Genomic DNA, 10923 nt, shown 5'->3' with positions numbered 1-10923 from the left:
TGAACAGCACAGGAGTAGGGGTTCTCACAGCAGAGCAGGGTCAGGCTGGCTCCCAGAGTCAAGGATTGGAGTCATCTAGCAGATCACCAGTCTGGATAATACCAGAGGGGAATATCACACCAAACAACCAAAAAACATAACCCCATGGAAGCAGGGAGCTGCATATGCATAGTAATAACATTTCATCATAAAAATATAATGGCTACAAGTAGGGCTGTCGATTAATCACAGTTCACTCACACGATTAATTAAAAAAATCAATCACGATTAATCACAGGTTTAATCAAGTTGTTAAATGATAGAATACCAATTGAAATGTATTAAGTATTTGTAATGTTTTTCTAAATTTTTAAAATACATTGATTTCAATTACAACAGAGAATACAAAGTTTACAGTATTCACTTTATATTACTTTTATTACAAATATTGGCACTGTAAAAATGATAAAAGAAATAGTATTTTTCAATTCACCTCAGAAAAGTACTGTAGACCAATCTCTATCATGAAAATGCAACTTACAAATGTAGTGAGGTTTTTTTGTTACATAACTGCACTCAAAAACAAAACAATGTAAAACTTTAGAGCCTATAAGTTCACTCTGTCCTACATCTTGTTTAGCCAAACACAAAGAGAAACAAGCTTGTTTATATTTATGTGAGATAATGCTGCCCACATTGTAATTACAATGCCACCTGAAAATGAGAACAGGAGTTTTCATGGCATTGTTGTAGCTGGCGTCTCAAGATATTTATGTGCCATGAGATTCATATACCACTTCATGCTTCGGCCATCCTTCCAGAGGACATGCTTCCATGCTTATGACACTCGTTTAAAAAAAAAATGTATTAATTAAATTTGTGACTGAACTCCTTGGGGGAGAATTATGTCTCCAGCTCTATTTTACTTGCATTCAGACATATATTTCATGTTGTAGCAGTCTCAGGTGATGACCCAGCACATGTTGTTCATTTTAAGAACACTTTCACTTCAAATTTGAAAAAATGCAAAGAAGATACCAATGTGAAATTTCGAAGGATAGCTACAGCACTTGACTCAACATTTAAGAATCTGAAGTTCCTACCAAAATCTGAGAGGGATGAGGTGTGGAACATGCTTTCAGAAGTCTTAAAAGAGCAACAATCCGATGCAAAAACTACAGAACTTGAACCACCAAAAAGAGAAAATCAACCTTCTGCTGGTGGCATCTGACTCAGATGATGAAAATGAACATGCTTTGAATCGTTATCGAGCAGAACCTGTCAACAGCATGGACACATGTCCTCTGGAACAAGAAGTAGGGCTGACTGGACTTGTAAGTGCTAAAGTTTTACATTATTTTATTTTTGAATGCAGGTTTTTTTTACGTTATTCTACATTTGTAAGTTCAACTTTCATGATAAAGAAATTTCACTACACTACTTGTATTAGATGAATTTAAAAATACTATTTCTTTTGTTTTCTACAGTGCAAATATTTGTAATAAAAATAAATATTAAATGAGCACTGTATACTTGGTATTCTGTGTTGCAATTGAAATCAATATATTTGAAAATGTAAAAAACATCTAAAACTATTTAAATAAATGGTATTCTATTATTGTTTAACAGCATTATTAATTGTGTGATTAATCACAATTAATTTTTTTAATCGCTTGACAGCCCTAATTTTTTTTTCAAACTTGGAAAATGGAAAATTGTTAAGGAAAGGAAATTTATTTCCTGGTTTCTTAGAAATAATTCAATTTATAAAGGCTTAAAAATGGAAATAAAGTATCTTGCAGTGTCTTGCTTTTATGAGAATGTTCAGAGCAGAAAATCACTGACATTTTCTGGTCTCGTATAACTAACTTAATTATAGGACTATATTGTATTTGTTATCTTTGACTCCCTTTTGTCATTTTTACAATTAACCTGATTAACCTCTAATTCAAGATTCATACTGTAACTTTTCTATTCCTTTCAGAAATGTTAGTGATATTTTTTTACCATCTGTATTGCAGAATTATATCAGTATCAGCAGATAAAGGACTCAGTCTTCCTCCTCCACTAAAATCAAAGGGCATTTACACATGTGAGTAATCCCACTGAAATCCAGGGGCCTATTTACATGAGTAAAGTTAATTGTGTAAGTGTTTGCAGGTCCTGGCCCCAGGAAAAATTGGTACCTACAAAGAATTAGATTAGTTGATATGAAGGTCTGCCAAGGGATATGCAGGGGATAACAGGGAATTTCAAGCAAGAACTTCAATGAAGCCACACTCATCAAGGCGGTTGATACACAAACTTTAAAAAGCTCCAAGATGCACACTGCTCCATAATGATGGAATAATGGGTGTGAATAACTTAAAATGAGAGTCTCAAATAATAAAAACTCGCATTATGTTAAGATATTGACAGGTGGTTCTTGTGCACTTACTGAGCCAAAAGACCTAAAGAAATGTGTGTTTATATAAATATTTCTTTAAATAAGTACATGGTAAAAAGTGCCTATCCATATGCTCTATTTTGTCTTGATGATACTTTAAAATGCAATGAATTATTATCCAGACATAGCTAAGATGCAGCAGTACAATTCGGTACAGTCTATTACTAGCAAACCAAAGAGCTCAATAGCTCCCTATACCCTTTCAACAATTCCCCACTCACAGAAAACTCCCCACTCCCACATTTTGCAGGATTGTGGAGAAAAACGAAGTTTGTGGTATGGCCAGAGCATTATCAGATTCAGTTATTTTGGACCACTGGGAGGGGGAGAAATTCTACCTGGCCCTCACAGAGAATGCTCTGTCAGAAGGCCCCCTTGGGAACTTCATCTTGAGCATTCTACTCATCTTACCTATGTCAGTGTGACATAGGGAAAAAGAAGATTTCTCATGTAGATAGACCTTTAGAGGTAAAAAAACAAAACAAAACAAAAAAAACCCCTCTAACTTCTATGTGTTAACCTCCAGGGGTTCTTTACCAGCTGCAGTATCTAGATGATTTCAAGTTGCAGCCCCCTGTAGAGTGTATTACAGTAGTCCCATCTTTAGATTGCAAAAATAATATTGGCATGTCCATGTGAACTAAGTGCCTAAGCAGGAGCATATATAAACCTTTGATAAATGTTAAGTATCAGAGAGGTAGCCGTGTTAGTCTGGTTCTGTAAAAGCAGCAAAGAATCCTGTGGCACCTTATAGACTAACAGACGTTTTGCAGCATGAGCTTTCGTGGGTGAATGCCCACTTCGTCGGATGCAATTTCCACTCTTGCATCCGATGAAGTGGGCATTCACCCACGAAAGCTCATGCTGCAAAACGTCTGTTAGTCTATAAGGTGCCACAGGATTCTTTGCTGCTTTTGATAAATGTTGTTTACAATAATGTTTACAAACATAAAAAATCAGTTTTATCTCCTTTGCATCCCATTTACATACATTACAATCAGGTATTTTCATTCACCATGGGATAGCACGTGAATGTTTCATTTACCTTTGCTTTCTAGTTTCTTTATGTTAAGAAGAAACAAATTAATAAAAAGCTTTCCTTTGGTTCTTGGACAAATTGGCTTCCCAAATACAAAAAAGCGTGGAGTTTTATTAAATACATTGATGTCCTGGCTCTGGAATATATTAGAGTTTTTAATTGTGTTTGAATAGATTTATTGGTGAAAAGTGGCTCCTCTGATATCACCATTCAAATAACTGCAGGAGACAAAATGAACCAAATGGATCTGTACGCAATGGACTAAAAATAGCTTATTTTTAACTGGACAAAGAAAAAGTTAAGGATCACCTCAAGCTATTATATATTTATCATGGTATAGTGTGATGGGGTTTATAAGCCTCACACTGGAATGGAAGGGGTTAAGGAGCAGATTTGGGCTGGAGTGGCCCCTCCACACCTCTAAATCATGCCAGGTTTGGAAGAGAAGATGGGAACCAGAAATTTCTGGGGATAATTGAATAAAGATTCAAAGCTTTCAGAAATATAGAAGCAAATTCAAAGAATGAATGGAATTTGAAGTAAAAGTAAACCTATACCTGGCCTTATTGTGAACAATGAAACTGAGGTCTACAGCTCAGGAAAGGCAGACATTGCAGCAAAAGAATTTCAAAAGTCATTAGTGATATGAATCAAAGCAATGAGTTTCATGAGGGAAAAAAAGAGGTTTATTGAGGAAAACAGTAAGCTGTTAAATGGTTTGAGGGAATATACTTATGATGTGTTAAACACAAAATTTGGTAAGCTGGAGATTATTGCAGACATTAGAAAAAGGAATAATGCAGCTCCAGTTAAAGATAATATAAGTAATTAAATGTTTCAACACTTGTCAGAAGGGAATCTAAAGATTCCATTACAATTATATTACATAATGATATGTGGGAAAAGTATTGTTGCCAGTAGAATGAGGAAAAAAAATGGTGATAGCAGTTAGGAAACCAGGCAAAGTTCATACGAGATCTGATTCATATAAACCTATCCCCCCATATGTGGGGGAAGTCATGGAAAAAAATTATAAATGTAAGACTAGTGGAATATTTGGAGAAAAATGATGATATAATTGTGACATTACCCAGGGTACAATCTGGGCAGATGGACAGTTGTGTTCTCAATTCTCCAACCTGGGTTACGTTTCACACTGCTTCACTGTGAGAGCAACGACTCCTGGTCTGCTCATACACAGCCTCCAGCATGTAAATCACTCCCAGTTATATTTTATGAGCATCATACAGGGCCGCTCAGAGGGGGGGGCAAGTGGGGCAATTTGCCTGAGGCCCTGAGCCCCGCAGGGGCCCCACAAGAGTTTTTCGGGGTCCTTCACTCAGTCCGGGGACCCCGGAAAACTCTTGCGGGGCCCGGGCCCCCAGAGCTTCTTCCACTCCGGGTCTTCGGCACCACCAAATTACCACCGAAGTGGGACGCACCGCCAAAGTGCCAGATCTTCAGCGGTAATTCGGTGGCGGGGGGCCCCCACCGTGGGACTTCAGGGCAGGTCCTGGAGCGGAAGGACCCTCTGCCACCGAATTACCGCCGAAGCAGGGACCCCCACCGCCGAAGACCCCAGGCCCCCTGAATCCTCTGGGCGGCCCTGGCGTCATAGCCAGCCACTCATGAATTACATTACAGGGTGATATCAGCAAACTCCCAGTCCCAGATTTTCCCCCAGAAATGTGTGTCTTATACTGCCCAGCACCCTCCTGGACAATGCAAGCTGATACAATGTTGCCACATACATTTTAACAGGACAAGAATGCTCAGCAGATTATGAGTTTTCCCATGATACCTCATAAGGCACACTATGTACAAAATTTACTATAGTCTTATAAAATGGGTGAACATAGGGTACAGACTGTCACAATAACTGAGGTACAGATTGGTTTCAGAAAAGGAAGATGAACAGTTGATCATATAATGAGACTAGAAATTGAGGTACAAAAAAGCATAAAGACTGAAAATTTTATAACTGTCTTCCTGGACATTGAAGAAACATATGACATGTGATGAAGGGAAGACCTCCTATATAAACCAGTCAGAATTGGAATAAAAGAATAATGTTTTGGTGGATAAGGGACTTTTTTAGTGTCAGAACTATACATGTCAAAGTGGGAACAGCTTTATCAAAAACGTACAAGCTTACAAATGGAACACCGCAAGGGAGTATTATCAGCCTTAGTTTGTTTTGCATTATGACAAATGACCTCCAAGAAACTGTGCAGATCGGAAAAGATATTTCCCTTTTCGCAGATGATTGTGCTATATGGATCAAGCATAGAAGTCTTTAAAGTAGTTGTGGAAAGGACAGAGAATTTGCAATTAGAGAAATGATTATGGATTTAAATTGTCTCTTGCAAAAACTAAGGGAATATTTTTAACCAGGTAGAAAATTAGTGAAGACTGGGACTTCTTTACGGTGATAAAATTCTGATAGTTCAAGAGTTTATGCTGGTATGAGTAGTGTTTGATAATACATTAATATGAAAAGGTCACATAGATAATATCATACAACATTGTAAAAGTAGAATCAACTGACTTAAAAGTATAGCTGGAAACAAATGAGGTGCAGATAAGAAGGCACTACTGGTGATGACATATAGATCATTGATACGATCAATTTTAGACAACTGACGCCATGCTTTTGGTTCAGACTCTAAATAAACAACAAAATATCCTTGGTTAAAAATGAATGAAGACACTGATGATGAGAACTTTGTTAGTACTGTGTCCAGTTTTGGGCCCCACACTACAAGAAGGATGTGGAAAAACTGGAAAGATTCCAGTAGAGGGCAACAAAAATGATTAGGAGGCTGGAGCATATGACTTATGAGGAGAGGCTGACAGAACTGGGATTGTTTAGTCTGCAGAAAAGAAGAATGAGGGAGGATTTGATAGCTGCTTTCAACTACCTGAAAGGGGGTTTCAAAGAGGATGGATCTAGACTGTTCTCAGTGGTACCAGATGACAGAACAAGGAGTAATGGTTTTAGGGAAAAACTTTTTTTCACTAGGAGGGTGGTGAAGCACTGGAATGGGTTACCTAGGGAGGTGGTGGAATCTCTTTCTTTAGAGGTTTTGAAGGTCAGGCTTGACAAAGCCCTGGCTGGGATGATTTAGTTGGGAATTGGTCCTACTTTGAGCAGAAGCCTAGCCCTCACTGGAGGGTGCAGATTCCCTGAGTTCAGAGTTGTGCTGCAGCCCAGTGAACTTTGAAGTGGACAGTGATATACCCAGGGACCCATATCCTGGAGGGAGTTACCTTCAGGTTTTTTCTTTTCCTTCTATTTGTTTAACCTCCTTTGCTGTCTGCAGACTGTTTTGTCATTTTACCACAGAACCCAAAAGGGAACAAAACAGCCAAGAGGCCTTGGCTGGAAGTGCTGGCCCACTAGAAGACACATCCCAGAGCCCCTCCTAGGGTGGGAGAAATTGGACTTACATGAGTGTGGTACTCGCATAGTTCCTAAAGGGGGTACGCTAACACAAACTGATTCATTTATCCACTCCTACTTGCATAAGTATCAATTTAAGACCTGTCATCTTCATTAGGCTCTAGAAAAATAATCTCTTCCCACTGTCAAGGAATAAGTAAAGCCACAGAACTGGAAAATAGATTACCAACTACTGGGTCATCATTACAATGAAATTGCTACCTGCTTACTCCAGTTGTAAAAGTATTTCTCAATACATTCCATTAAAAATTACTGCCAGTGTTTTCATTAAATTGGGTCCATTCTTTGCCAGTGGGAATGTTACAATTGTTCAGTATCACTTTTCACCACTGAAAGTGCTTCTTTTATCTTTATCTTTGATGACGAGAGGGTCTAGACTATATGTACCCATTCAGCATATTCATATGTATTTCTGATCTTCATTATGTGTATTATAAATTGCTCCAGGACCAGCTGATATCAATTGACACTCATTGCTTCTTGTATTTGCTTTTGGAATTCACTTGCTCTTTACTTGATGTTTTTAACTTGTGACCATATAAAATGTGTCTGGCCTGGCAACATTCCCATCACTTGTATTTCTTGTTTTATGGGTTTTCTGATTTTTTTTACTGTGCCTCATAGTAGTTTCAGCTCCTGCAACGTATATTCCTATTTAGTATATTTAATACAAATTCTTTTTTTAAAAAATCATTCAACACATTTCCCTTTCACAGCCCTCCATTTTAATTTGACACTTGCAAATGTTTTATTTCACCAAAATCTACAGTGAAATATGTATGCATTTCTGTAGGTATAAATGCATCTATACAATATCTCTAGAGCCTTCATAAAATCATAAATTGGAGATTGAAAATAACTTCTGGGAGAAGTAGCCTATCAGCTGCTAATACAGGATTGTTTCATACACTACATTTCACAAGCTCATTATCCAGTCTAATTTTAAATGTTCCAGATGATGGAGCTTTCACTACTTCCTTTGAAGAATTGGACTATTTCAGTTTAACAGATCTCACTGTCAGGAAATTCAGTCCAATTTTCCCTTTCTCAACTTCATCCTATTACTCTTAGTCACAACCCATTGTATCATCATTTCACAGTGATCATTGTCACTAAGGGGAGAAGCAGTGACCTCAGGAAAGCAGGTGCTGGGATACCAGACCATCCTGCTGGCCATGATTTTAAAATCCAAGATTGGAATTTCTGCAGTAGGGTGAGTTACAGCTCCTTTCTTCACTCAGTGATGCGACACTCATGACATGGCCATTGTTAGCTTCCAGCCGGCAAGGCAGACTGTGAGATATCATTCATTCTGGTTGTCATTGTTAAATAGCAGCTGGAGGAAAATAATGTGGCATAACTTTCTTCATACTGAATGATCAGTTCTTAAATTAAAGATAAACTGTTGATATTATTTGATCAATAATGCTACATTTCCTCACTGGGTGACCCATGTGGGCCACTTTCCCTCACATTCACAATCCATAACATCCTTGTGGCAACCACAGCAATTGTTTACATTAAAAAGCAGTGTAAGGAAAGTATTTATTTAATGTATTTGTAACTGTATTTAATGTAGTATAGCGGCTGAAAATAAGAAGAGACAGAGCAGTGTGACCAGCCAGCCCCCTCCCAGACTATCACTATGTGCTCTGTTGTTCACTGTCACTCCCACAGGCACTGAGTTTCTGATTTCCTCGAGGGTGCTCGACCCTTGTTCTGCCCCAGGCCCCGCCCCACTGCACCCCTTCCCCAAAGCTCCACTCCTTATCCCACCTCTCCCTGCTCCAACTCCTCTCCGCCACTTCCCATTGCATTGCACCCACTCCACTGAGCACACCCCACACTCACTCCACCTCTGCCCACACTCCTCCCCCTCAGTGCCTCCTGCCTAGCTGATCAGTGGTGGGCTGGAGGCACTTGGGGGGGGGTGGGAGGAGCTGATTGGTAGGGGCTGCTGGTGGGTGCTGAACACCAATTGTTTTTTTTTTATTGTGAGTGCTCCAGCACCCATGGAGTTGGCACCTATGGAAGAGAAACTAGAGAATTTGGATAAGCAACTTCTTTAGTATTTGTATAAATCTAAAGTTATAAAATATAAATCTGTAAATAAAATGTTTTGACCAGGAAAACTTGACAAGTTACCTGTTATGCAAAAAAGAGTTAAATTTTCATAAAGAGATTTAATGGATTTGGTATAGAATTGGGTGGTGATCCACACTGGAATTTGGAAACCTCAGGTTTTCATTTTGCACTATTTCCATGGCCTTGACTCCAGGACTCCACTGATGTTTTTCCTATAAAGTAAGAGAAATGCTCTATGTCGTCATGGCTATTTATATTTATTCATTCTTCATTTTCTGAAAGAAAGAAATCTGAAGGAAGAATCATGCAGAGGGAAAATATATATTTTGGCCCAATTTTCAGGAGTGTTGAGCACCTGAAAATCCATTGAAGTCATGGAGACTGTAGGTCCTGAGTACCTATGGAAACCATAACAATAAATTACTTTACATAGGTGAGGGAATTGAACCTTTTAGGGATCTTTTTGTGCCCTCACCACAAACTATATATGCGCAAAGGTTGAAATCCTGGCCCTAATTAAATCAATGGGAGCTTTCCAATTGACTTCAGTGGAACAAGGATTTCACCCCAAATAGTAAAGAACTAAAATCACTTTGAGTAGTGTATTACATAACCTCTCATGGGGTTCATCTGGTTCTATGAGGATTGGCCCAGTGTAAGAGTGATGTTCCAGTTGCAAAGAGTTCAAATATACGCTCTTATGCCATTCCCAGAAGCAAGAAAAATAGGGCATGTCCATAGGAAGGGGACATATCCATGATGCCCCTATACCTGTGACGGTGTTGGGACTCACCACCGCAGCGTCTCCCACTGGCACGTTTGGGAATTAGCTCTGTCCTCTGTGGGGCACCCTCTGCCGGTGGTGTCCCATCCGTCGTCTGCTCCCCTGTTGGTTATGGACCCATGTTGCTCCCCGCTCAGCGTCATCCTCTTCAGGACACTGCCCTCCGGCAGTGTCCACTGCTCTGGTCTCACCCCCTTCCGGGAGTCTGATGTTATCAGCAGCCCTCAGTCTGCACCTCTTCTAGTGGCCGGTTGCAGCCTCAAAGTCTAGCCCCTTTGTCACATGGGCCAGCCACAGCCTGTAACAGGCCATGCTCCTCCTCAGCCAGGTGAAGTAAAAGTGGGGGACCCAGGCCCACCCACTATTCTGGGTCACAACCCAGGGTCCCTCTAGCAGCAGCCTCCCTGCCCTCATTCTCTCCCCTTGTCAGACTTTATCCCTCGGCCACTTCCCCTTTGGTTCTGTTCACTTGATCGGCCCTTTGTAGCAAGGTCTTCAGCCTGGGGTTTTCCTTGGCTGGAGCTCCCCAGGTCCTCCTGCCCTTCCCCAGCACTGCTCTGCCCAAGGTACTACCTTTCAGCCAGTGCTCCTCCCTTGGGAGAGACTGCCTTTCCACCGCTAGGCAGCCTTTATATAGGGCCTAACCCAGCCCTGATTGGCTGCCTCTTCCCTGCCCTTATTGGCTCATAACAGGTCTGTGTTGATTGGCTGCCAGCCTGCACAGCCTCAAAGGCCCATTCCAGCCTTTTTCTCAGGGGGGGGGCACCGCCCCACCACAATACCATATTGATATCTAGAATACAGACCTTGGATTTCAGAAAAGCAGACTTTGCCGCCCTCAGGGAACTGATCGGCAGGATCCCCTGGGAGAATAACATGAGGGGCAAAGGAGTCCAGGAGACCTGACTTTATTTTAAAGAATCCTTATTGAGGTTGCAGGAACAAACCATCCCGATGTGTAGAAAGAATAGTAAATATGGAAGGCGACCAGCTTGGCTTAACGGTGAAATCCTTGCTGATCTTAAGCACAAAAAAGAAGCTTACAAGAAGTGGAAGATCAGACAAATGACCAGGGAGGAGTATAAAAATTATGCTCAGGGATGCAGGAGTGAAATCAGGAAGGCCAA

The 10923-nt window shown here is 40.2% G+C and overlaps 1 long non-coding RNA gene across 1 annotated transcript; it reads right to left on the bottom strand.

The window, feature by feature from the left end:
- Positions 1-8130: 8130 nt before the first annotated feature.
- Positions 8131-10386, bottom strand: LOC120401542. Its single transcript, XR_005596521.1, has 3 exons — positions 9806-10386; positions 9073-9224; positions 8131-8263 (listed from the first exon to the last, which is right to left on the bottom strand). It is a non-coding gene; the product is annotated as an uncharacterized LOC120401542 (long non-coding RNA).
- Positions 10387-10923: the final 537 nt, after the last annotated feature.

This window comes from Mauremys reevesii, linkage group 3 (assembly GCF_016161935.1).
Source record: "Mauremys reevesii isolate NIE-2019 linkage group 3, ASM1616193v1, whole genome shotgun sequence".
Lineage (NCBI taxonomy): Eukaryota > Metazoa > Chordata > Testudines > Geoemydidae > Mauremys > Mauremys reevesii.
This window is presented reverse-complemented; position numbering and strand designations above follow the sequence as displayed.